General features: G+C 52.8%; 1 protein-coding gene across 22 annotated transcripts in view; it reads left to right on the plus strand.

Annotated features, from left to right (window-relative positions):
- The window catches only part of RALB (RAS like proto-oncogene B), a 112,498-nt gene that overhangs the window by 22,771 nt on the left and 65,543 nt on the right, over positions 1 to 24,184 (plus strand). For 7 of the 22 annotated variants that reach the window (XM_069577858.1, XM_069577835.1, XM_069577861.1 and 4 more), the window contains exons 1-2: positions 8 to 105; positions 5,299 to 5,394. The gene's annotated coding sequence lies outside the window, so the exon portion shown is untranslated. Of the gene's footprint in view, positions 1 to 7; positions 106 to 2,269; positions 2,359 to 5,298; positions 5,395 to 14,120; positions 14,225 to 24,184 lie in introns of those variants that run through there. The other 15 variants (XM_069577848.1, XM_069577863.1, XM_069577874.1 and 12 more) reach the window with 6 other exon arrangements.

A 24,184-nucleotide genomic window follows, 5' to 3' on the forward strand; every position in this document is an offset into this window, starting at 1 on the left:
AGGGGGCGGGACCGAAGGGTGGTAGGCGCGGCCTGCCGCCGGCGCCCCACCTTCGCCCGCCGACGACGAGGGGGCTCAGACGGCCAAGGGGCTCAGGCGCCGGCGGTGAGGCTTGGGCGCCCGCTGCGCTGATGGCGGACGGCGTGGGAGCGAGCTGGGCGGGGGCCGGGGGAGTGTGGGAGTTTGTGAGCGAGGGCTTGGGTGCTGCTGACTCAATGCACAGAGCGGGGTGTGTGTGCGCGCGGGAGGCGGTGGGCTTGTGCCTGTGCGGAGAGGCGCTCGTGTGTGCTGTCAGCGCCCGGGTTGTGCCTGGAACGGGCGGCTTCCGGGGCTGGACCCCGCCGGGCGGACCGCCGGCCGTTCTCTGGCCGTCTGTGAAGTGGCCGAGGCAGAGTGCCGGGGTGACTCAACCCCGAGGTGGAAGGTGGGCGATGGAAGGGCATTACACCCCGCAGCGTCCGTTGGTGAAGTTGCGACAAGCAGGTGCTTCCTGCCGCTGGTCATCCGGCAACTTAGAGCAGAATGGAGATTCCGATTGAGTCCCTCGTCCTCGTTTGACTTGTCTTGCCCTGCCTTAGTCTGATTCTCACAGATACTGTTGGGGCCAGGGGCTGGAGCCAGAGGTCAAGAAATCTGGCTTCCAGTTCAAGTCCTGCCACCCAGCCGCTGAGAAACCTGGGCAGGACGTGTGCTCTCTTGGCCTCAGGGGTCCTGGGCTGTAAGTTGGGGGCCGGCCGTGGTGGTATCCAGGAGCCCCTCTTGCCAGCTGCGCTGACGCTGGAGGCCCCTCCCTGCCTTCTCCAGCCTTTCTCTTTAGAGCCCTGGCTGCTCGCCCTTCTGCCCTCCAGCTCCCATAGAATCTGCCGCACTCAAGTGCTGGGCTCTGAGCCCGTCAACGGGGCTCAGCTGGTGTGGGGTCTCCCAAGGAAGGGGTTCCAGAGATAAAAGTGGGGGCCATGGTCCAGACACAGGAGCCCGCCTTCCCCAGTCCACCTCGACGTTGGTGAAGCCTGGTGAAGGGTGGACAGTCCCATCTCTCAAAGCTCTCCCACAGCTTCACCGCCCTCCCCTCAGCTGAGCCAGTTAGGTGGTCCTTAGGAAAGGGACTCCAGCTGAGTGAGCCTTGAGCTCAGACTCCATTCTTCAGGGCCCCGTGTTTGTTAGGACCCCTTGGGAGTCACTGTGGGGAGACTGTTGACTATATGGGACACCAGGTCCACCCTCCACCCCTTCCTCCCAGGCTCTAATCCATCTGTTTTGCATCCTGGTTTTTCTTTTACTGTTTCCTTTCAAGGAGGGATTTGTCAGCAAAAACAAAATTTAAAATTCCAAACCCCTCTGCCAGTCCAACTACAAAATGGGCTAATAATAGCACTTAGGACCATTTTGAGGTTGAGATGAATCTATACGGAAAACACTTTGTGTTTAGAGAAATGCAAGCCACTAATATTTACCACACTGGGGCAAGTAAATCCTTTAGGGGTGGGACTGACTGGCAACCCCCCAGGGAGGCGGTGGCCAGGCCAGGTCTTCTGGGCCCTGTTGGAATGGGCAGAAATCCTGTAGCCAGATGACCTCAGGGTCATCTGTCTTTACTATCTTTGTGGCAGAGGTTAGAGTTTGGAGTATGTTGTCCCATACTTTACTGTCTTTGTGGCAGAGGTTGAAGTCTGGAGTATGTTGTCCCATCTCTGCAGCTCCTCAGGACAGGGACCTGGTTCTCTCCCTTCAGGAAGAGGGAATCATACGATGGCCAGTCACCATCCAAAGAGTCCTTGCTGCATCCTCCTGAGGGGATCAGAGCCTGCTTATGCGTTTGAGGTGGAGCCACAGGGAGAGGCTACTGTCTGCTGCCCTCACAGCTGGCTTTCCTGTGCCCATAGGCCTGGACCCTCAGTTCTGTACAAGACTCCTCTCCTTTGCTACTTTCCCTGATGTGGTTAGGGTCTCAAGGACCTACCCCTGTCTTTACAGTGACCTTTCAAGCTAACAGAGGTTGTTTGTTCTGTGCCAGGTGCTGACCACTCAGCAACCTTGAGGCTGGCATACATCCCAGAGCATAAGTACCCTGGCCCCCCAGTGCAGGCCTGTCATGCTGATTCTGGGCAGCAGCCTGCAATGTGTCTATGTCGCATGATCTCACCCCTGCTCAGCATCCTCAGCTGGCCTGGGAGGTCCCCCGAGCTTGCCTTGGCCCACCTGTGGTCCCCTGCTAGTCTGCCGCCCTCCCTCAGAACTTGCCATGCTGATCTCTGCATTTTCTGTTCAGGGCCAGCCCACCACCCCAGCCTCCCTCCTTCCTGAACTACCAAGACCCAAGACAAGGCTTCAGTCCCAGGAAAACATTCTCGACTCCTGGTGGGTTGATGACCCTTCTCTGACCTCCCTTCACTTCAGGGGCTTTGTTCCTGGGGAACCTCTTTCACTGGGTTGAGTCTGTTTGCCACCTTTTTCTCCATGAGATTGGAGCTTGGACCCCCAGGCAGCACTTACGTTACAGCTAGTGCTTGAGGGAAGTCGGTTGAGTGAATGAGTCCATTTGCACCTGCTCAGGATGGTTCTTCCCTGCCCCCTCGCTCTGAACATGTGGGGTCAGCAGCCAGGCCCAGTCCCCAGGTCAGCATCATGGGCCCTGTACTGTCCCTTCCCCCTCCTCCTGTCCCTTCATTCCAGCTTGGCATAGCAGCTCACAACAGTGGTCAGGAGCTTGGACACGGGGTGCTCAGCGGGTTCTCTGTTCAAGTCTCACTGGCCAGATTCAAGGGCCTCATTCCCTTCTGAAAGGGACTGATGAGAATCAGCTTCTGGGTTCATTTAGCTTCTCTGCATTCAGTTCCCTGAAGCTGTGGGACTGAGGCTCCCTTTCCGTGCCAGCTGTCAGCCAGGGATGGCTCTTGGCCACCCATTCCTGGTCAGTGGCCCCATTCACGGCCACCAGCATCGGGTTGCGTCATTCTTCCACTTTGAATTGCTGTGGCTCATTCTGCTGCATCGATGCTGCCTTTTCAGTTTTTAAGGACTCGCATTGGGCCCTGCTGGACGGTCAGTTCCCCTGAGTAGCTGGGACCAGGGCAGGAGTCTGGCCCCAGGAGACAGAGTCCCCCTCTGAATGTCCTCCTAGTAGTGACCTGGGCCAGAGAATGGTCTGTACAGAAGGCCCAGGGACGTTTTCCCTTGCATACCCACTTGGGTTTGCTCACCTCGGCTTTTTCACGAGGAAGCCCAGCCCTCGAGGCCCTTTGTGTCAGCTCTGTGGTCTCCTCCATCTCCCAGGCCAACTTGTGAAGCCTGGTGCTGTTGTCCCCAAGCTCCGTGACCTTGGCAAGTATTCCCACCTCCAGTCCCATCGGTGAGATGGAGATGAACTCATAGAATTGTAAGTGTGAAATGAAACAATGTTGTATAAAAACTCAGAACACACTCGCTTATCCTGTCCTGTTGGTGACTTTGGTCTCTGTTTTGGCCGTAGAGGAGGCGTCCCTGCTTCTAGAAGCCTGTCCTCTGTGCCGGGCGGTCAGTCCTGGGGCTCACACCACCAGGCACTGGGGCCCTATCCTCGCTTGCCTGGCTGTTCCTGGTGCCCTGAGGGCAGGGCCCTGCTTTCATCTCTGTGTGCACAGTTGCTAGGTCAGACCTATGTTCAGTAGATGTGTCCAGGAAAGCACAGGCAGGCAAGAAGGATGCAGCCGATGTGGCAGCTTTCCCGTGTGCTGAGCGACAGAGCAGAGCAGCTTGTCTAAAGCTCAGAGATGCTGCATTTACAGGGAGGAGTCTGGGCTCCCAGGAGTATACCCTGGAGCACCCCAGCCTTTCAGGTGCGCTGGGCTCAATATTTCAAAGCTCTGTATCATCTGAAGTTCATGGGGTGGCAGAGGCATGACCCTCATTTCACAGATGGGAAACTAGACACAACTATAGTTTTCTGCCGAATTTTCAGCTGCAGACTTTTTCCTGAGTCCTGCTGTTGGCCCAGCTAGTAGCCTGGCCCTGTGCAGTGGTTCAGTCCAGTGAGAGTGGACCTACTGAAGAGCCAGACTCTGATTGGGGCTCCTGGAGACTTAGGCTCATGTTTTAGCAGATTTTCCTCAACTTGTGTATTCATTTAACAAATACATATCCAGCATCTGCCCCATAACCTGGGCCCCATCCTGACGTGGGATGCAGCTGTGCACAGCTCTGACTACTCCCTTGCTGCCCCCCTTCCCAGTTCAGGAATCACCTCCAAGAAGCCCTCCCTGATCACTCCCTCCCTATGTACATCACCCTGTTTTGTTTCTCCTGTTTCCTCTATGGTCACTAAATACACGCTTGCTTTAGGAAAATCTGGAAAATGCGTTGTTTAGAGGGGGAGAAAGCTCTCATCTTACTACCTACACAAAATCACTATTAACACTTCAGTGTAGTGCGTTCCACATGGTCACCTCTGCAAAAGACATTTCATTATCCAAGTACCATTTTAGTCTGCTTTTTTGCTTAACGTTAATCCTGCAACTCACTTATTTTTACATCTCTGAGTCATGAATTGACTGCCCAATTGATGGTGTCTTACAAGCACTGTCAGCCTGTTTTGAAATCCAGCTCTTCCAAAGGGGGTTCTGTTGGCTTCTGATGGTCGCCTGGGGGGCACTGTCAACTTGGGAGGACTTTGCATTAAATTTCACGTACATTCAGTTGCATGGTGTTTTTAGGCCATGGCTTTAGTGCAAACTCAGACTCCCGCCTGCCTGAGTCCTGGCTTGTTAATGTTCTCAGGGCTAATTTTGTTCCTTCCCTACATCTAGGGTCAAAGTCGAATGCCATTTCTCTCTGATGGGGCTGTTTATCATTCCCCTTCCACGCAGGGAATAGCCCTTGGTCGGGGGGTGGGGTCCCAATTTTACTTCGATGCCTCTTACTAGCTACCCCAGCCTGAGATTCTTTTTCTTTCATGATACATGAAACAGTGGTATGTCTTATAATCAATGATGTCTCCAAGGTGATGAAATAATATAAGGAGAACCATCTCAGGTCCCCATAAATTCATCCTGAGCGTCTTTTTAGTGGCCCCACGGGGTTGTCCCTAGCTTTCCTCACCTGTTCCCTTGTTGCATCTTGGGGTTCTTCCTGTTCTTTTCTAAGATAAGAGGCACTGTTGTCTTTCTTACTCCACGTAGCTTCTTCTGCACTCATTTTCTTACAGGTAATTCCCAAAAATCGAATTGCTGGATTGAAGGAATGAATATTCCTAAGGCTCTTGACATATGAAGTCTCGTGTTTTGAGAGGTTGAGTCTTTTTCTTTCTTCTGGTTGTCTTTGCAGAAACAGAATCAGTACGAATCTGCCACTACTGAGAGCAGCTGGTCGAGTGCTTTCCATCTGTAAAACTCCACAGAGGTGAAGGATAACGTTAATAAGGTAAAAAGGCCCCAGTCAAATGTAGACTCAGGTGTTGGGCTGCATAAGATTGAAAGTCAACTAAAAACCAGGACTGGTTTTGATGTGTGTGTGGGATCATTGGTTTATTTGGGGTCAATCACAGTAACCTCCAAATATTAGGAACCCATAGACTGAGCCCTGGGATTATTTAATTTGTTGTTGTTTAGTTGCTAAGTCGTGTCTGACTCTTAGTGACCCCATGGGCTGCAGCACGCCAGGCTTCCCTGTCTTTCACCATCTCCCAGAGTTTGCTCAAACTCATGTCCATTGAGTTGGTGATGCCATCCAACCATCTCCTCCTCTGTCACCGCCTTCTCCTCCTGCCCTAAATCTTTCCAGCATCAGGGTTCTTTTCCAAATTCCAATTTATTTTGAGGCATCCAAATATAGTTAAACTGCATTAATTCAAACTGTTTTTTGTAGTTGTGGGCAAGAAGCGTCCTGAACGATGGGATATTGTTCAAAAAATGGTAAGCCACTCAAAATCCATTGTTTGTACTTAAATCGGCACTACCAGAATATTTTCAACAGTTCACATGTGAAATCTAAGTCTTCTTCTCCCAGTCTCATGTACACTATTAATTTACTCCCCCAAAAGTCTTCTATGACATAGGGTTAATCCTCACTCCTCTTCTCTCCTGGCTTTGTCATAAATTGTGGGAGCATGGAGAAGGCAATGGCACCCCTCTCCAGTACTCTTGCCTGGAAAATCACATGGACGGAGGAGCCTGGTAGGCTGCAGTCCATGGGGTCGCTAAGAGTCGGACACGGCTGAGAGACTTCACTTTCACTTTTGACTTTCATGCATTGGAGAAGGAAATGGCAACCCACTCCAGTGTTCTTGCCTGGAGAATCCCAGGGACGGGGGAGCCGGTAGGCTGCTGTCTATGAGGTCGCACAGAGTCGGAAATGACTGAAGCAACTTAGCAGCAGCAGCAGCAGTGTCATGGATAATGTGTTCACTGGGGCAGAAACAAGACGTTTGTCAGCTTTAAATCATGATTTCTCTCTGGAGTACCTCTCATTCTACTAACTGGTGCAAAGTAGCAAATGATAATAAACAAACCAACAAGTACAAGAAATGCCTCTGCCTATCACTCAGTGGCCCCAGGAACTGTATGAGGTTCTTGTCTTTAGGGGACCGTCAGTCTGGCCTGCCTGGTACATGGAGACAGTGGGTCACAGGGTGGAGTCTCCCTGCCACAAAGCTTTGGCAGCTTCTCATTTCTCAGGACCGAAGCCAAGCGCCTTCCCATGCCCTTTGAGGCCTGGTTGACCAGCCTCCCTCCTCCCATCTCTCTGGCCTCATTTGACTGCTGGCCGCATGGCTGCCTCAGGGACATCATGGGTTTGCGTGTCTGTGCATACCCCTCTGGGGGCAGCTGGGATTGAGCCTGGCTCCGCACTCGGGCTTCAGGCCATCCACCGTCACTCTGCCGTGGGCACCTCCCAGGACGGTTGTGTGCTGGGCCCTATGGCCTTGACCCCAAGGACTGCTTACTCAGCCATACAGTCACACGGCACAGACATGACACTCGGAGCAGCCCCGGAAGAGCCAGAGAGTGGACCAGAGGTCCCTGGGCTGAGGCTGATTAAACGTCAGCTGGAAACGAGAGAAAGAGAAGCGTTGGGAATAAGCTGTCAGGTGAAGATTGGGCTGGCTGGGGGATGGGGGAGGAGGCTGGAACCGAACCCTGAACTAGATGGATGCCGGAGGCCCCCAGTGGATTTAAGCACGAACCGCAGAAGGGACCACCTGGATTCAAGGCTCAGCTCTGTCATTTACGGAGATATTTGTCCCTGACCAGATGACCCAGCGTCTGTGAAATGGGGATGATGACTTTGCCCCTCAAGGGATAAAGGCCGGCTGATAGAGATGCAGGGCTGGCGCATTTGGGCAACAACCACCATGTGTGCGTACCCGCTGCTTGCCCTCTCTCACCTGTGCTGAAGCTCAGAGAAGGGTGTCTTTGCAGGAAGCGAAGACAGAGTCACGCTTGGGAGGGGGTCGTGCTTGAGGGGGCACAGGTAACAACTAAAGGGGAACTTCGGTTCTGTAGCGTAAATAAGCCCAGGTGACTGTACCTAATTCATTTCTCCACCTGGACCCAGGTCTGTTTTATCAGTTAAAGGGACCAGGACAGGGCTGGGGTCTCCCAATGCAGCGCTGCTGGCTAAACAAGCAGATCCCTCAACTCAACCCCAACACCCCGAATCAGAGTCCTTGCAGGTTGGGTTCGGAATCCAAAGTTTTTTTAAAGCTCCCTGGATGATTCCAGTGTGCAGCAAGCTTTCAGAACCCCCAGCCAGCTGACCTCTGACAGGTTATCTTAGTCCTTGGTGGTAGGTTTAGTGCTGAGTCGAGTCTGATTCTTTGTGACCCCGTGGACTGTAGCCCCCCAGGCTCCTCTGTCCATGGGATTTTCCAGGCAAGAGTACTGGAGTGGGCTGCCATTTCCTTCTCCAGGGGATCTTCCTCTCCCAGGGGTTGAATCTGGGTCTCCTGCATTGCAGGCAGATTCTTTACCAACTGAGCCACCGGGGGTTGCTCCTTAGAATCTGTGTTTCTGTCCCCGTCAAATGCCCTGTGCTGCCATGGGAGCACCTGGCCCAGAACTCACCTGCTGTCATCAGCGATGGGGCGGGGCCCCTGGTCTGGCTCAGGTGGTGGAACAGCAAGGCGGGGGTACTACTAAGTCTAGAACTGAGTCTCTAGCCGCCCAGGGCCCTGCCCTGGTGGTCGTCTGTGAGGAGAGGAGAACAGCAAACATCAGCCCGGGGCTGCTTTCTCACCATGAATCAGCTGAGTGTAAATGGAAAATGTGTTTTTGAGGCTGCAGATACATTACGGTAGGAGTGCCCCAAGCTTTTTGGCGCAAGGGACTGGTTTCGCAGAAGACAATTTTTCCACGGATGGTTGGGGGTAGGGCGAGATGGTTACAGAAGAATTCTCGCACAGCTGTGGGGAGCGGCTGTAAATACAGATGAAGGCTTGGCTCGCTCGCCCACCATTCACCTGCTGTGAGGCTCAGGTCCTAACAGGCCATGGACTGGTACTGTGGTTGGGGATCCCTGCATTACAGCACGAAAACCAAGACCAAGCAAAGAAGATGAAATTCTGCAGAGTTCCTGTTGGTTTTGGCTTTTTGTCTTGTAAGAACATAAAAATTATTTACCATTATTGAGGTTCTTTCTGAATTGCCAGAAACAGCTATAAACCTTCCGGTGTTATCCAGGGCGCCCTCAGGGCGGTGAGTTACTGCTCACTTGATGAATTCCTATTGCAGATCAGCACTTGCAGGTTTCCCCCATGAAGACAGATAATTTCTTGAACCCCAAGTGCGTTTACAGAGCAGAGGTTGGAGAAAAGAGGTTTTACTTTACAGTTTCTAAGTGGGTGATATTTAAAACTCAGTGAAATGGTTTTACTGGCTATCAGGCCCATCACAACAGATGTATCAGCAAAAGGGAACATCGTCAAGTACATGGCTGGGAGCTGGGGTGTGTGTGGGGCAGAGGTATGAAGAAGACCTAGGATTTTTTTTTTTTAATGAAAAAACATACACATTTAGAAGTAAATAGCAGGTGTTTCGGGCTGAGAGGGTCTCTAGAAGCCAGAGGCCGGAAACCAGTTTTCACTGTCACGTACAATGACGGTGACCATGCGGTAATAACAGTGAGAACTTGCCTTATTCTCGTGGGGGAGGGGGAGGTTCGCCCACATTCCAAGGAGGACACTGATGCTCAGGGAGACCAAGGTCACAGCCGGCTTGTGCACCTTGGGGTCACTGCACAGCGCTGCCTTATCTGCACCAAGTGCAGGCAGGAGACGGAACGTCATTCTGGCTTGCGCTAAGTCGGATGTACTCCTAGGAAAAATCCTGGAGGGATTCTGCCAAACAGCTGGTGAGAAGTTGTTTTTAAAGAATCATTTCCTGAATGACCATGTCTCACCATTAAGAAAAAAAGTGTGTATTGACCTTGGGTGAACAGAGAGGAGTGGATAGGAACCCCTTTTCTGACATCATAACACAGGTGGTGCTTCTGGGTGGGATTTTGAGAAGATGCTGGGAAGGGTCATTGTCCCTCCCGCACAGCCTGGGTTGCTGGGAGTCCTGCTCACCCATCTGGGTCACAGCTGCCAGGGAGCGGGGAGGGTGACACTCCTGACGAGCTGGTTTTTCTCCTTTTCTTGTGAGTTGACATTCCTGTTTCTATCCCAGGGAGCGCAGGTCCAACCAGCAGACTGCCTGTTTCCCACGAGCAAGGCTCTGACCTCGGTGATGTCCTCACCTTTCAGTGGAGAGGTCTGCATGGATCACTCCTGCCTTTCCACCTGAACACAGGGACCAGGGGACATGTGGTGGGGGGAGCGGGGCTCAGACCCAGGCTGGGTTTGGCTTCTCAGCACACACAGTAGGCATTGACATCAGGCTGTTCCCTCAGCAGAGCCAGTGAGGGGCATGGTCTGGGGCCCTGCTTCTTCTAGCTCCTTGGTCCACTGTCTTGTGGCCCATCGACTTATCCTACCCTCGTCTCCTGGCCAAACTGCTTCCTGGCCTTGTACCCTGGGGCAGCTTCTCTGTCTAGTTGGTGGTAGCGCTGTGAGCTCAAGTCTGAGTTTTCTCTGGGGCAGCCGTGGTCCAGACCCCACCTTTACTGCTTACTGGGCACACAGCTCTTTTCTCTTTACTGTAGGATGAGGTGATGCAGGGACTCAGGAGGGCAGCCGTGGGACTGGCTGAAGGCAGGCTTGGGAAGCCCTGGAACAGTCCTGACGTGTGGAGAAGCCGTCCTGAGCGGTTAGCCACCCTCCTGTGTAGAAAGCAGTCTTGCTTCCTTTTATCTTCACGCGGAGAGTCCTTTCAGTAGAGCCCAGGCAGGCCGCTGCCGGCTGCAGTGTTTCCTCGCCAGCCGAGTCCTTGTCTCTTGTTTGCAGCTTTGGAGGAGGGAGTAGGATCTCACTGCCGCTTTGGTGGGACAGTTGCTGTTTGTGTGTGTGTGCTCAGTTGTGTTCACCTCATTGCTGCCCCGGGGCTGTAGCCCGCCAGGCTCCTCCGTCCGTGGAATTTGCCAGGCAGGACTACTGGAGTGGGTCACCATTTCCTCCTCCAGGGGATCTTATTTTGGGGTCTGTGATAAGAACCCGATGACCATGTATGACAGGGGGCTTGCTGTAGCAGTTGGCCCATGAGGGAGGTGGCAGGGCTCACACAGGAAATTGCTGCTCCTCAGAGCCAGGGCCTGTCTCTAGGTGGCAGAGGAGAGGGTGGAGGCCCGTGGTACCAATGTCCCCACGCCTTGGGCTGGGTTCAAGCTTTCTTTTATTATCATTTTATTGAAGTATAGTTGATTTACAATGTCGTGCTAATTTCTGCTGTATGGCAAAGTGACTCAGTTATGCACGTATGTACTTTCTTTCCCATATTCTTTTCCGTTATGGCTTATCACAGGACACCGAGTAGAGTTCCCTGTAGGAGCTACACAGCATACAGCTGTATGGTGGGACCTTGTTGTTTGTCCATTCTGTGCATAATAGTTTGCATATGCTCTCCCCGAAGGCCCAGTCCATCCCTCCCCACCTCCTCTCCCTGGGCAACCAGGAGTCTGTTCTCTATGTCTGTGATTCTGTGTATGTCTTATAGATAAGTTCATTTTGTTATATTTTACATTTTACATACAAGCAATATCATGTGATATCTGTCTTTCTCTGACTTGCTTTACTCAATAGGACAATCTCTGTCCATACATGCTTCTGCAAGTGGCATTATTTTTATCCTTTTCTATGGCTGAGTAGGATTCTCAAGCTTTTAGTTTGCACTGATCCCTCATTTGGACACAGCTGGACTCCTCTCTTAAGATAAATCATAGCAGACACTATATGTCCTGTGCCAGCCCAGGCGCATTGCACAGGTGAGCACAGGTGTCTGACAGTTTCAGTTTTGGGGTCACGGCCTCCCCATCTAAGCCCTTATAGGACACTTAGGAGTGCTGACTCAGCAGTTGGGTTGTGGAATGCAAAGCCCAACTGATGTGGGGCTCGAGGGGAAGTTGTCTTCCAGCGATATGGCCAGACTTTCCCGCTCTTGTGAGACGGAAGGTGCAGGGTGCACGCTGTGGCTATTGTTTGGGATTGGCTGCTGCCAGGCAGGCTGGGCTCCCCACCCCCGAGATGCCTTCCCCCCACCCAGAGCAGCAGGGCCGAATCCGGGCGAGGAGCTCTCCAGGCAGCTGTGCCGCCTCTGTAGGTTCTACATTTCTTGTGCTCCGAGGAACGGGCAGTTCCAGGGCTGCTGTATCGCGTGGTCAAGGTGAGGGCTGAGGTATCAGCCAAGGTTAGAGCCAGGTGCCCGGGGAGCCTTGCGGGCAGAGGCAGTGGTGTGCTGGCTGCCCGGCCTCCGTGCAGACTCAGTGTCTGGGGCTGCCCTCTGATGGCTCTGGGACAAGTGCAGGGAGTGTGACTTGGGACGCCCCCCAAATTGTAACAGGCCTCCTCTGTCTGTGGTCATTTCCTTTGGGTGGGTTTGGCAACCGTTTCCAGACAGGTGTCCTTCCTCGGTCACTGGGCTGACGGTCACTCTCCACGTGCGGTGGGGGCATGTACTCCCTGGCAGAGAGGTGGGGGTGCAGGGGCTTCTGCTGCAGCCAGTCAGGGGGCTGAGCTTGTTGAAGCCAGAGCCAGGTACAGATGGTGGGGGGGCCTCAGAGAGAGAGTCCACCGGGCCCACCCTGGCTCATGCCTGTGTACAGATAGGTACACCCTCCACCGCCCCCCCCCCCCACACCCCTCATAGGAGTTCTGACCACAGTCACAGAGACCAGAGCTAAAGATGAGAGAAGCTGAGTCAGAGGTTACTGAGCATGGGAGGACTCCTGGGGAGGGCAAAGATGGGCTGTGGAAAGGTGGTGATAGTGGCTTTGCCTTCCAGAGCCATCTTTGGAGGCTGGGATGTTTGGGTTTCTTCTGCTGGCCCCGCAGCCCCCTGGGCAGGGCTTTCCACGTGGGGTTGTCAGCAAGGGCTCCCCAACTCTGAAACACCACCTCCCACTGCCCCAACATTGCCCCGTGTCCGCAGCACACCATCCTTGCCCTGCTGGGCTTGTTAAAGCCATTCCAGTTCCTCCGAGACAGCCCTGTTCAGCCTTGCCCGCCCCTTCCTGGGCTTCCCCACCCCCAGCCTTTGTTTCTCTCAGCACCCCGGCCTCCAGTGCCCTCCTTCTCCTCTCCCACCCTTGTGTTTGGCAGGGTCCTCTTTGCTTTTTCTAGCCTGGTTCTGCAAAGCTCCACCTGCCATGGGGCCCACCTGGCCGCCTGCTTCATTCTGCTGCGTTTCCACTTCGCCCTGAAGTTCTCTGAAACCCTCTCCTCATTCGAGGCCTTAGTTTCCTGCTCTGTAAAATGGGACAGTACCATGTCGGAGATCAAGTATGAAGATTGGTTGCGGTGACCTTCGTGGAAGCGCCAGCATACAATAGGTGCTAAATAAAGCCATCAGTCTTTCCTGCTCTACACCAGGCGTGAGGCCACTCAGGTGGAAGACCCTGGAGGAGGGGGCACCTCACCTCCCCAGGGACTGAGGAGTAGACAGTGCGGAGCTCCGGGGCGGGGGGGGGGGGGGAGACTGAGGGGCGTGAATGACAGAGGTGCCCCTCCAGGTGCTGGCTGCCGTCAGGGAGCAGGCAGGAGGAGGCTGGGAGCTGGGACTTTCCTGGAAGACGAGGTCATGGAAGCTGTTGAGGGGACAAGGCCAGGCCTTGATTGCGGAGGGGCGGGGGGAAGGGAAAGGGGAAGAGACAGGGGAGGCTTTGGGAGACACTCTGGTCCAGGCCTCCTTGCCCCCGTCACCCATCCTGGGATGAAAAGGGGAGCATTTGGAGCCCTCTCCGGAGATGTTTTGTACTCCGACCGGGGAAGGAAGATGGAGGGACCCCAGCTTCCCTTCCCCTGTGCCTGCCCATTTGCTTGGGTTAAACTCCAGTCCTACCCAACACCCTGTCTGTCTGTCTACTGGGTGCCGGCTGCTTTCTGGACTTCGCTTTTCTGCCTGCTTTCCCTGCTCTCTCAGCTTCCAGTGGGCAGAGCTTTGAGCGCCAGTCATGTGGGAAAAGGGAAGGGGGCAGAGCAGGCGGCGCCTTCCCTGGGTCCCTATCCCTGGGCTCCCCCCGACCCCAGGGGCCTGAATTCCCGGCACAATGCCCAGCCACTGGCATGTGGTCGGCATAGCATCATGAAATGACTGCTTATTGGATGCTGGAGTCTCCGGGTGTTCAGTGAGTGCCCGATCATGTCTCTACCCCTGCCCCTCATATGTTTGGGGTCCAGGATTTGGTGGGGGCAGGAGCAACAAGCCTGGAGGAGGTGACCGTCTCCACTCCCACCAGGTTATCTTTGGGCAGCTCAGCACATTCCAGGAGGCCACGTGCTAATGGGTGTGTGGCCCAGGTGACGAGTGTCTAAAGGTGGAGGGGGTGAGGGGGAGACACAGGAGCAGCCGTGTCTCTGTTCCGTGTCTGAAATGTGCTGTCCTCCTCCAGGAAATGGTTCACTTTTCTTCTCACCGAGTTTGGCAGCCTTTGGGGAATTTTGGGAGGGAGGGGGGACCCTGGAAGGAAACCACTGTGGGACCCTTTGTTTCCTTAGAAGCCTGAACACAAAGAAAGGATGAAGTGGAGGTGGGGCTGCAGAGGGCTTGTTTTTTCCCTTCAGAACCGGCCAGCCCGAGTCAGAGAAGGAGGGTGTTGTCCTTTCGATCTAGCGCTTTGCTCCTTCTGATGGTCTGAACGTGGAGGGGGATTTCGGCAGCTGGGGGTAAGAGTGGGCAGAGGGCAGTTTCTGTGTGAAACAGAGGCAGGCGGGTGGGTGCAGCGAGTACCAGGCTGCATGGTGTCCCTGGGATTTAGGTGTTGGCCTTTTCACAGGGAGAAGCGCAGAGAGATGAAGGGGCTTGTGTGGCGTCACACAGCAGGTATTGATAGGGCTGGGATTTGAACCCAGGTCTCCGTGGCTCCAAAGTCCTGCTGAAGCATCCCCCTTAATGTAAAGAGCAGCAGGATACACACAGGCCCCCTTCCCAGTCTTGTTCTGGATCATTCCAGCCTTGCCTCTGTTAGTGTTTACCTTGACCACATGCCAGCCATGGTCGTGCCTTCTGCCCTGTGTGCTGCTGGGTTAGTGAGGGGGTAGCTTCCAGGCATAGAGTGTGAGTGCTGTAGACTTGGGGCAATGGCATCCTTGTGGTGGGACTTCCAGCTGCTACTCTGACTGCTTTTGGGTGGGACAGTGAGGTCTTAGCTCCAAGGGGAGCGAGAAGCCCCCACTGGGGAACTAGGAGCAAAGTCAATTATCCTCCCAGGGAGAGAAAAAGCCTGTTTGCCCCCCAGGGACCCAGAGGACCAGGGGAGGAAGCTCAGGACAAATTCACAGGACTAACAGCCACACCTTCCTGCTGGGAACAGGTCCAGAAATAGGGGGAACTGGCTTCCCTCAAGCCCCTAGGACAACTGCTCTGAAAAAGCAGAAAGTAAGTGTGGGCGAGGCTGTGGAGAGAGTGGAACCCTCCCACACTGTGTGCAGGAATGTGAAATGGTGTAGCCACTGTGGAAAAGAGCATGGGGTCCCTCAAGAAGTTAAAAAGTACTGTATGATTGCAATTCCACTTCTGGGTGTGAAACCTAAAGATTTGAAAGCAGGGTCTCAAAGAGATATTTGAACGCTGTGTCCACAGCAGCAGCATCCATAATAACCAAAAGGCGGAAGCACGCCCAAGTGTCCACTGTCAGATGAATAAAATAACTATGTACATATATATGTATATGATTATTATATGTATGTAGTAGAATACTACTCAGAAGGGAAATTCTGACACATGCTACTACATGGATGAACCTTGAGGATGTTAAGGGAAGTGAAACAAGCCAGTTACAAAAGACTGACACTGGATGATTCCATTTACACAAGACCCCTTATAGGAGTCAGAGCCATAGAGGCATAGCTCCCCCTGGAGCCAAGCCCTAAGAGGGGTGGGAGCCAGGGGCTGGTGGGGAGGAGGGTCCTGGGAGTTACTGTTTCATGGGAAGAGTTCTGGAGATGGATGGTGGTGATAGCTGTACAAGAATGTAAACGTGCTTAGTGCCACTGAACTGTGCATTTAAAAATGGTTGAGATGGTGAATTTTATAGTGTGTATTTTGTTATTTTTATGTTTTTGTTTTTGTGTTTTTTTTTTGCTCTGTGCCATGTGAGATCTTAGTTCCCCAACCAGAGAGCAAACCCATACCTTCTGCATGGGAAGGCAGAGACTTAACCACTGGGCCACTAGGGAAGTCCCCTATAGTGCGTATTTTACCACAGTTAAAAAATAATAAATTAATTCAAAACAAAATATAGGAAACGGATGTGAACCAAGGCCTCCTACAGGCCAGATTGGCAGCGAGCTCTCTGCATTGTGTTGTTTAACTCTCCCCTCCACCCCATGTCTTGTGTTGCTTGTGTTAGCTGACTCCTGCAGACAGGAAGACTGAGGTGTGGACCATGGAGATCTGCCCACTCAGAGACCCCTGGGCTTGGGTAGCATTGTCACATTTTGCAAGTAAAAATACAAGATGCCTGGCTGATTTTGAATTTCACCAATGAATAATTTGTAGTATAGATATGCCCCCAGTATCGCATCTCTAGTTGATGTTGCAGCCTTAGTAGTCTTGGGACTTTGTCCTCTGAGGGAGGGGCAAGTGAACGGATGGTCTGGGTGTTCCAGATCAGGGACCTGCTGGCATTTGTCATCAAAGCCTGGGCCCAGCCTGTCACAGCTCTGCTGAGACATGTGTGGTGGCCTTGGGTCAAGGCACCACCCCATGTGAGTTGACAAGGCCGAAAGCAGGGGCCCTGATCACTAGGTATGAGTAAGGTGGGCCATGGGCCATGCTTCTCTGTGTGCCACGCAGGGCCTGCAGTGGAAGACTGCCACTGTCGCAACGTTGGGAGTCTGTTCCCGATCTGGCACGCTGGTCGCTGCCTGTGCCTTCTCTGTCAGGTGTCTTCTCTGTCTCCTGCCTGTATTCTCAACACCTCCAGACAACCCTCTGGCTGCCCTTCTCTTGTGTCCACCACCTCACAGCTGTCTCATCAGGGTGTCTCCAGTTCGGTGAATGGCACTTTCTCATCGTGAAGCCTCCTAATCATATTCCTCCAATTCCTCCATTCCCTCATCCACACACCCAGCCATCTGCCCACCTGTCCATCCACCCAATCAACTGTCTGTTCATCCATCCATCTACCCATCCACCCAGTCATCTGTCCATCCTCCCACCCGTCTATCCACCTATCCAGCCACACAGCCACCATTCATTCATCCATCCTCCCATCTGTCCACTCATCTACCCATCCCTTCATCCACCCAACCATCCTCCCATCCATCCATCCATCCATCTACTCATCTACCCACACATCTATCCATCCATCTACCCATCCACCCATTCATCCAGCTATCTTCCCATCCATCCCTCCACTCACTCATCCATCCATCCACCCATTCATCCACCCATCCTCCCATCCATCCACCCACCCACACACCCAGCCATCTGCCCACCTGTCCACCCAATCAATTGTCTGTTCATCCATCCATCTACCCATCCATCCACTCATCTGTCCATCCTCCCACACATCTACCCAGCTATCCATCCACTCAGCCACCCATTCGTTCATCCATCCTCCCATCCGTCCACTCACCCATCCATCTGTCCACCCACTCATCTATCCATCCCTCCATCCACCCATCCATCCTCACATCCATCCATCCATCCATCTATCCATCCATCTATCTACCCATCCACCCATTCATTCACCTGTCTTTCCATCCATCCCTCCATCTACCTATCCATCCTTCCATCCATCCATCCATTCATTCATTCATCCATCCATCCATCTACTCATCTACCCGCCCATCTACCCATCCACCCATTCATCCACCCATCCATCCATCTATTCATCATCCATCCATCTATCCATCCACCCATCTTCCCATCCATCCACCCACCCACACACCCATCGATCTGCCTATCCATCCATCCATTAGTTAACGAGCATTTCATTGTAGCAGGCACTTTGATGTTTAACATCTCAGCTGTAGGATGGACTAAAGGAATTAATATTTAAATGTGAGTGGCTGACAACAGCCATCAGACCTCCAGTGAACCAAAGGACCAGATCTCCCACGTTTCAGCACCAGGTCATCTGGGGAGAGATTGTCTAGCCTTGCGTTTAGATGGCAGCCACTCCTCTAACAAAGCTTCTAGAGAAGACGTCAGGCTGTGATGAGATGGGAGCAGAACACTGTGGGGCCAGGAGTCTTGGGAGGCCTCAGCAGCAGGGAGCTGAGCTGGCTCTGCCAAAGGAGTGGTGTCCACCTTGTGTGGGCAGCCCCGTGGGAGGGGTGAGAGCAGAGGACGTGAGAGACAGTGCTCCCTGCAGCTGGTGTCTGGCAGAGCTCTGGCCCATAGCAGGTGCTCGGCAGACTTGACACTGTCACCAGACAGAGGAAACAGACCCAGAGAGGGGAGGTGACTTGGCCAAGGTCGCAGAGCCTTGCTGCCGCGGGACTGGGGTAAAGAGTGTGTGGACTTGTCAGGCACAGCTGGTTTGAACTCTCAACCTCACTGACCTACCTGTGAATAGGAAATCTCACCTCCCTCTTGGGGTGTGCTGCATGGAAGAGGCCAAAGGGCGTTGTGAACCACTCAGCCCCAGACCTGGTAATGTGCTCGCCTGAAGGGCTGAGGGGCAGGGCAGGCCCCGGTCTCAGTTGAGAGGCTCCCCATGGCCCCAAAACCACCCCTGTGGCTTCCTGAGCTCTGGGCTTCATCTCCTGCCTGTCTAAGGTGAGGGCAGAGGCCCAAGGGGCAGAGGGCAGGAATCTGGCCGCAGGACGCTTGGCCCTTCCTGTGTGCAGGGGGTCTGCACAGCCCCCTAGATTGCTTCCTACGGATTCTGGCCCGAGTGTCACCCATTGTGGCTGGATTTGCCTCCTGCGTGGGTTTTGGAAGGAGGTCCTGGGAGTGTGACTCTTGCCATCTCCTTCTCGCCGTCCCAATGGGGGCCCAGCCTCCCTGGGAGCCTGCAGCTTTACAGCCCTGGGGCCATACTCACCTCATTGCCGCTTTCATTTTGTTCCTGTCTATCCAGTTTCTTCTTGGCCATTGTAAAGAATTAAAACTCCCCAGAAAAATGGATGCTAGAAAAGGGACTTGTTCCCCAAGCCCCAGCCCAGAGATGTTCTTTTTTTGGCCACGCTGAGACCAGGGCTCAAACCAGGTTCCCTGCAGCAGACATTGTAATATTTTGATGGTCTTGCTTCTGGAGGAGAGACTCGGGGCTGGGGGTGATTCTGCTGATAATAGTTAGCTTTCTTTCGAAAGCAAGAGTCTCCTGGCTCAGGGGTCCCTTATCCCCTGCCAGTCACCCCACATCCCTCAGGCCTCTGACCTGGTAGCCTTGTCCTGCTTTCTGGAACAGCTGCAGGGAAGAGATGGGGCTATCCATAAAAAAGAAAAGCACATTAAAAAGTCTTGTTCCGTGAAAAAATCATGGCGGGGGGTGGGGGTGGGGGATTGGCATTTATGGGTGGGGGGGCAGAGTGACAGTGGCTGGAAGAGCAGGTTGACTGTGGGGCTCCTCCCCAGCTGCTGGAGGAGAAATGCAGCTCCGCCCCTCTCCCAGGAGCAGGCAGGTGGTGATGAAAAGGCCTGGGGTTCCCTGGACCACACTGCTGGGGCAGCAGTTGGGGGGCGGGAGTAGGGAGGAGGGGGCCCCACCAGGATCGCTGTGATTGCGCTAGGGCAAGAACAGAGCCAGTCGAGGCCAAGCACCAAGCCTGGCTCTTCCCTTTGGTCCTGTGGGCCCCTGAGGCCCAAGGTCCTCATCTGTAAAGTGAGGAATAGCAGCCCCATAGGCCACAGCAAAGGGCATGAGAGAGCAAAGGACAGGCTCCGTAGCACAGGCCCCTGAAAGCATTGAGCTGCTGGGGAGGAAGGGCTTTCCTTGGCCCTTCTAGGTTCTGGTTGGTCTAAGAGTTAACTAGACATGGGAGAGCTTAGCAAGAGAAATGAAATTTAATTATGTACATACAGGGCTTCTCTAAGCATGTGGAGCCCCAGAACAAGTTAGGTAGTTGAGGGTTAGCTGTTCTAGAGGAGAAGGGGTAGGGTGGGGACTTCAGAGAGGAGGAAGGTAGTTTATAGGAAGATGAAACGAGTAAATGTTTGGTAAACAAATGTCTGCTGGGCTGTGCAGTGACGTAGGGATGCAGAGGTCCTCTGTTCTATTATGTTTTTCTATAGCGATGGGTCATCCTGCAACAGGTCCTCCATCTAAGTTCTTTTAATTATTTTTAAATTTTTGGCCATGCTGCGTCTTCACTGCTGCAGGTGGGCTTTCTTTAGTTGTGGTGCATGGAGGCTATTCTCTGGTTGTGGTGCACAGGCTTCTCATTGTGGTGGTTTCCCTTGTTGCACGGGCTCTAGGACACGTGGGGTTCAGCAGTTGCAGCGCGTGGGCTCAGTAGTTGCGGTTCACGAGCTCTAGAGCACAGGCTCGGTAATTGTGCACGGGCTTAGTTACCCAGTAGCATGTGGGGTCTTCCTGGACCAGGGATCGAACCACTGTCCCCTGCATTGCAAGGCAGATTCTTAACCACTGACCCGCCAGGGAAGCCCTGTCTAAGTTCTTTTAAGCAGTTAGGGGGAGGGTCTGAGTCTTTTCGGCCTTGATTGTTTTTAGCTCAAAATAATCTTCAAGCCAAAGAGACACATTCTGTGTTGGCAAAGTTTGCTCCCCTACACAGCTGACATCACTTATTTCCTCATCCCTTTTCCTAACTCAGGTTTTGGTGTCCTCGTGTCCTTGTCTGCATGCCTAGCTGCCCAGAGCTGGCTAGCTCCATGGGTCTCATGCAGATCAGGAGAATGTCTGGGCTGGGAGAGAGGCAGGGCATGTTCACCCTGTGAGAGGGAGCTGGCTTCCTGGGAGACCATGGCGGATCGAGCTCAGCACAGGATGCAGGCACTTGGATCTCATTTTCTCTCACCCTTGTAGGCCTTAGCAGCACTCACTCTCCAGGGGTTTTTCTCTGGATACATGGAGGTCAGTACTGGATCTTGGCAGTGGTTTTCTGTGCAGAGTTTCAGAAGCACAGAGCACGTGTCCACAGAGTTGGGAGCAGAGAGTGTGAGCTGGCATGTGGTGGGGTTTTGTCATAATGATGAAGATATTACTTAATGACAAGACAAACTTGTCCTCATTTCTGGGGAGCTAGCTCGTGGTAAGCTGTGATGGCAGAAAGAAAAGTGCAGCTGATTCAACTATTCAAAATAGCAAGGAATCAGTTTTTTCTAACGTGTTTCCCATGTGGATTAATTTTTCTTGGAAGATGAAAACATCTCCCCTAGCTAATTCCCTGCAGTGATTCCTGAGACACCTGGTTAGTTCCTGCAACTGGGCTTGAGCTGTAGAGACCACATAGGAGAGTGGTAATGGGGAAAGAGAAGTTCTAGATAAAATACTTGGCAAAAGTGGTAGAGATCACACCTGAGAAGTCTTTTTCAATGACAGGAACTAAATTGAACGCCAAAGTCAAGATTTTGAATACATTTGGGAACAAGCAAGCGCCAAGGACTTTTGTTGGTAGCTGCCAGCAGAAGGCTACAGGGCAAGAAAGCTTGGGACTACTCCCCAGGCTTTGGAAAAGGATCCCAAGAATGCGTTACTGGCACCTTGAATGAGAACCCAGGAGCTTAAATCTTTTCGCAGGGAGGGATAAGTCACTCCATCCTGGTTGTGTAAACTAAAGATCTCTGGTCCTCCCCTAAAAACTTCCCCCGGCCTAAGACTTCAGCTTTTGGTTTTAGACGATGCAAACCCCCTGGAAGGAGTGGGTACCCACGGAGCTGTCTTTGGTCATTTATTCCTGCATGCAAATGAGCCTGTGAGACCTGTTCCTGAGAAGAGGATGAGGTAGCAGGAAGCGCAGGGCATTGACAGCTGAGGAAACAGAGAGGAAAGAGGGTGCGAATGCTGGAGATCAACCCCTGTTTGGTTTTGCTTTTACAATAGATTCTTCCCATAACCTTCAGTAGGAGAGAATGGCTCTTCACTGTCTGCAGATCAGTGGCTCCCCTCTTTTTTCTAGTGGAAGTGGTCACCAAGTATCAAGGGCCCACCGGGATGCTGTCAGACTCTTTCTAATAATACCATCTATTTATGTAGCACGGCAGCTCATGGGAGTAAGTCTCTTCTGCTGGCTGATGTTCTAGGAAATTGGCCAGCTTCTGAATCCACAGCCTCCCTCCTTCTGCCTGGCTCTTGAGCACCCATCTCCCTGCGGTTAAGACATCTCTGGGGTCCCAGCTTCCAGCCTTGCCTCTGCTTTTTCTGCGAGTTGGCAGGAGGATCTTCCTTTCAGTCTTCAGTGCTTTTGCTCCCCTCCTCCTTCAGTCTCCCCACATCTGCTGAGGGCAGATTTCTCTTCCCACCTCTGGCCCTGTGGACCTCACTTTGTTTGGACCCCTGTAACAGCCTTCTAACCCCCATGCCCACATCCGCTCCTTATAGCCCATCCTCTACACAGTAGTGAGTGGTCTTTCCAAAATCTAAATCAAAGCATGTCACCCTCTGGGCTTGAAACTCCTCAGTGGCTTCATGTCACAGTTGGAATAAATTCAGTCTCCGTATGACCTGGACGCCCCTACCTCCCTCTGCCCTCTCATGTGGTCTCACTTCCCTCCTGGCCCACAGCTTTCTCTCTGCTCTGCCCCCACCCCCACGTCTGTTGTCAAAAGGACCACACTTTTTTCTGCCTTAGGAGTTTGTGTAGCTTATTATTCCTATCAAAACAGTTTCTCCTTCGCCTCACTCCCAACCTTTGCTGGGATTGATTCCTTTGCATCCTTCAGGTCCTAGATAAAATGTCACCTCCTGAGAGGAACTTTTCTTGACCACTCACTCTCAGTTCAGTTCAGTCGCTCAGTCGTGTCCGACTCTTTGCGACCCCATGAATCGCAGCACATCAGGCCTCCCTGTCCATCACCAACTCCCGGAGTTCACTCAGACTCACGTCCATCCAGTCAGCGATGCCATCCAGCCATCTCATCCTCTGTCGTCCCCTTCTCCTCCTGCCCCCAATCCCTCCCAGCATCAGAGTCTTTTCCAATGAGTCAACTCTTCGCGTGAGGTGGCCAAAGTACTGGAGTTTCAGCTTTAGCATCATTCCTTCCAAAGAAATCCCAGGGCTGATCTCCTTCAGAATGGACTGATTGGATCTCCTTGCAGTCCAAGGGACTCTCAAGAGTCTTCTCCAACACCACAGTTCAAAAGCATCAATTCTTCGGCACTCAGCCTTCTTCACAGTCCAACTCTCACATGCGTACACGACCACAGGAAAAACCATAGCCTTGACTAGACGGACCTTAGTCGGCAAAGTAATGTCTCTGCTTTTGACTATGCTATCTAGGTTGGTCATCGGAGAAGGCAATGGCACCCCTCTCCAGTACTCTTGCCTGGAAAATCCCATGGACAGAGGAGCCTGGTAGGCTGCACTCCATGGGGTCGCCAAGAGTCGGACACGACTGAGCAACTTCACTTTCACTTCTCACTTTCATGCATTGGCGAAGGAAATGGCAACCCACTCCAGTGTTCTTGCCTGGAGAATCCCAGGGACGGGGGAGCCTGGTGGGCTGCCGTCTGTGGGGTCACACAGAGTCGGACACAACTGAAGCGACTTAGCAGCAGCAGCAGGTTGGTCATAACTTTTCTTCCAAGGAGTAAGTGTCTTAATTTCATGGCTGCAGTCACCATCTGCAGTGATTTTGGAGCCCCAAAAAATAAAGTCTGACACTGTTTCCACTGTTTCCCCATCTATTTCCCATGAAGTGATGGGACCAGATGCTATGATCTTCGTTTTCTGAATGTTGAGCTTTAAGCCAACTTTTTCACCCTCCACTTTCATCAAGAGGTTTTTGTTATCTAATTTAGTTTATTATTTAGTTAAGTTTAATTATTTAGTTATCTAATTTAAATAAGAATTATCTGGGATTCTTCAGTCGCTTGTCTGTTCACTGGTTCTCTCATCTGAGTCGTTCACCAGTACACCCCCAGCTTGGCACACATCAAGGCCTGGCATCAGTCAGAGGAGGCTAAGCTTTGCAGCCAACAAACACCCACCAGCTCTCAGTGCCTTCAAGCCACAAAGGTTTATTTCTCATCCACGCTAAATGTTGATCGCAGGTTGGGGTGGGGGGTCAGGAGTGGGGCAGGGGCTGCTCTCATTGCAGGGGCCTGGGCTGATGGAGCAGCCACACTCCCAGACATTCCCAATGGCCATAGAGATGGGTCTCTCACGGAGAAATTCTCCACCCCAAAATGATCTGTGTGTCACTTTTACTTCCAAATCACCGTGGAGAACTTGGCACATAGTGTCACTTCCGCTTCCAAATCCCTGGGGAGAACTCGGAATGTAGCCTTACTCAAGCACAGGGAGTTGGAAGGTCAAGCCTCCTCAGCACCCGGGAAGAAGTGGGAAGAAGAAGTGGAAGGATACGTCAGACGGTGCTTAAGACTCACACAACACTCAACTGATGCTTTTGGGCGGGAGGGTGTTGGGGGCTGGGAGAGTGCGGGGGGGGGGGGGGCGCTCTGCAGAAAGAGAGAGGCAGTGGAACTTCCCTCAGCAAAGGTGAGAGGTGCCGAGGAGAGGTAAGCCTGCTGGCGACAGGAGTTCTGTCTA

The sequence above is a fragment of the Ovis canadensis genome, chromosome 2, assembly GCF_042477335.2.
Source record: "Ovis canadensis isolate MfBH-ARS-UI-01 breed Bighorn chromosome 2, ARS-UI_OviCan_v2, whole genome shotgun sequence".
Classification (NCBI taxonomy): domain Eukaryota; kingdom Metazoa; phylum Chordata; class Mammalia; order Artiodactyla; family Bovidae; genus Ovis; species Ovis canadensis.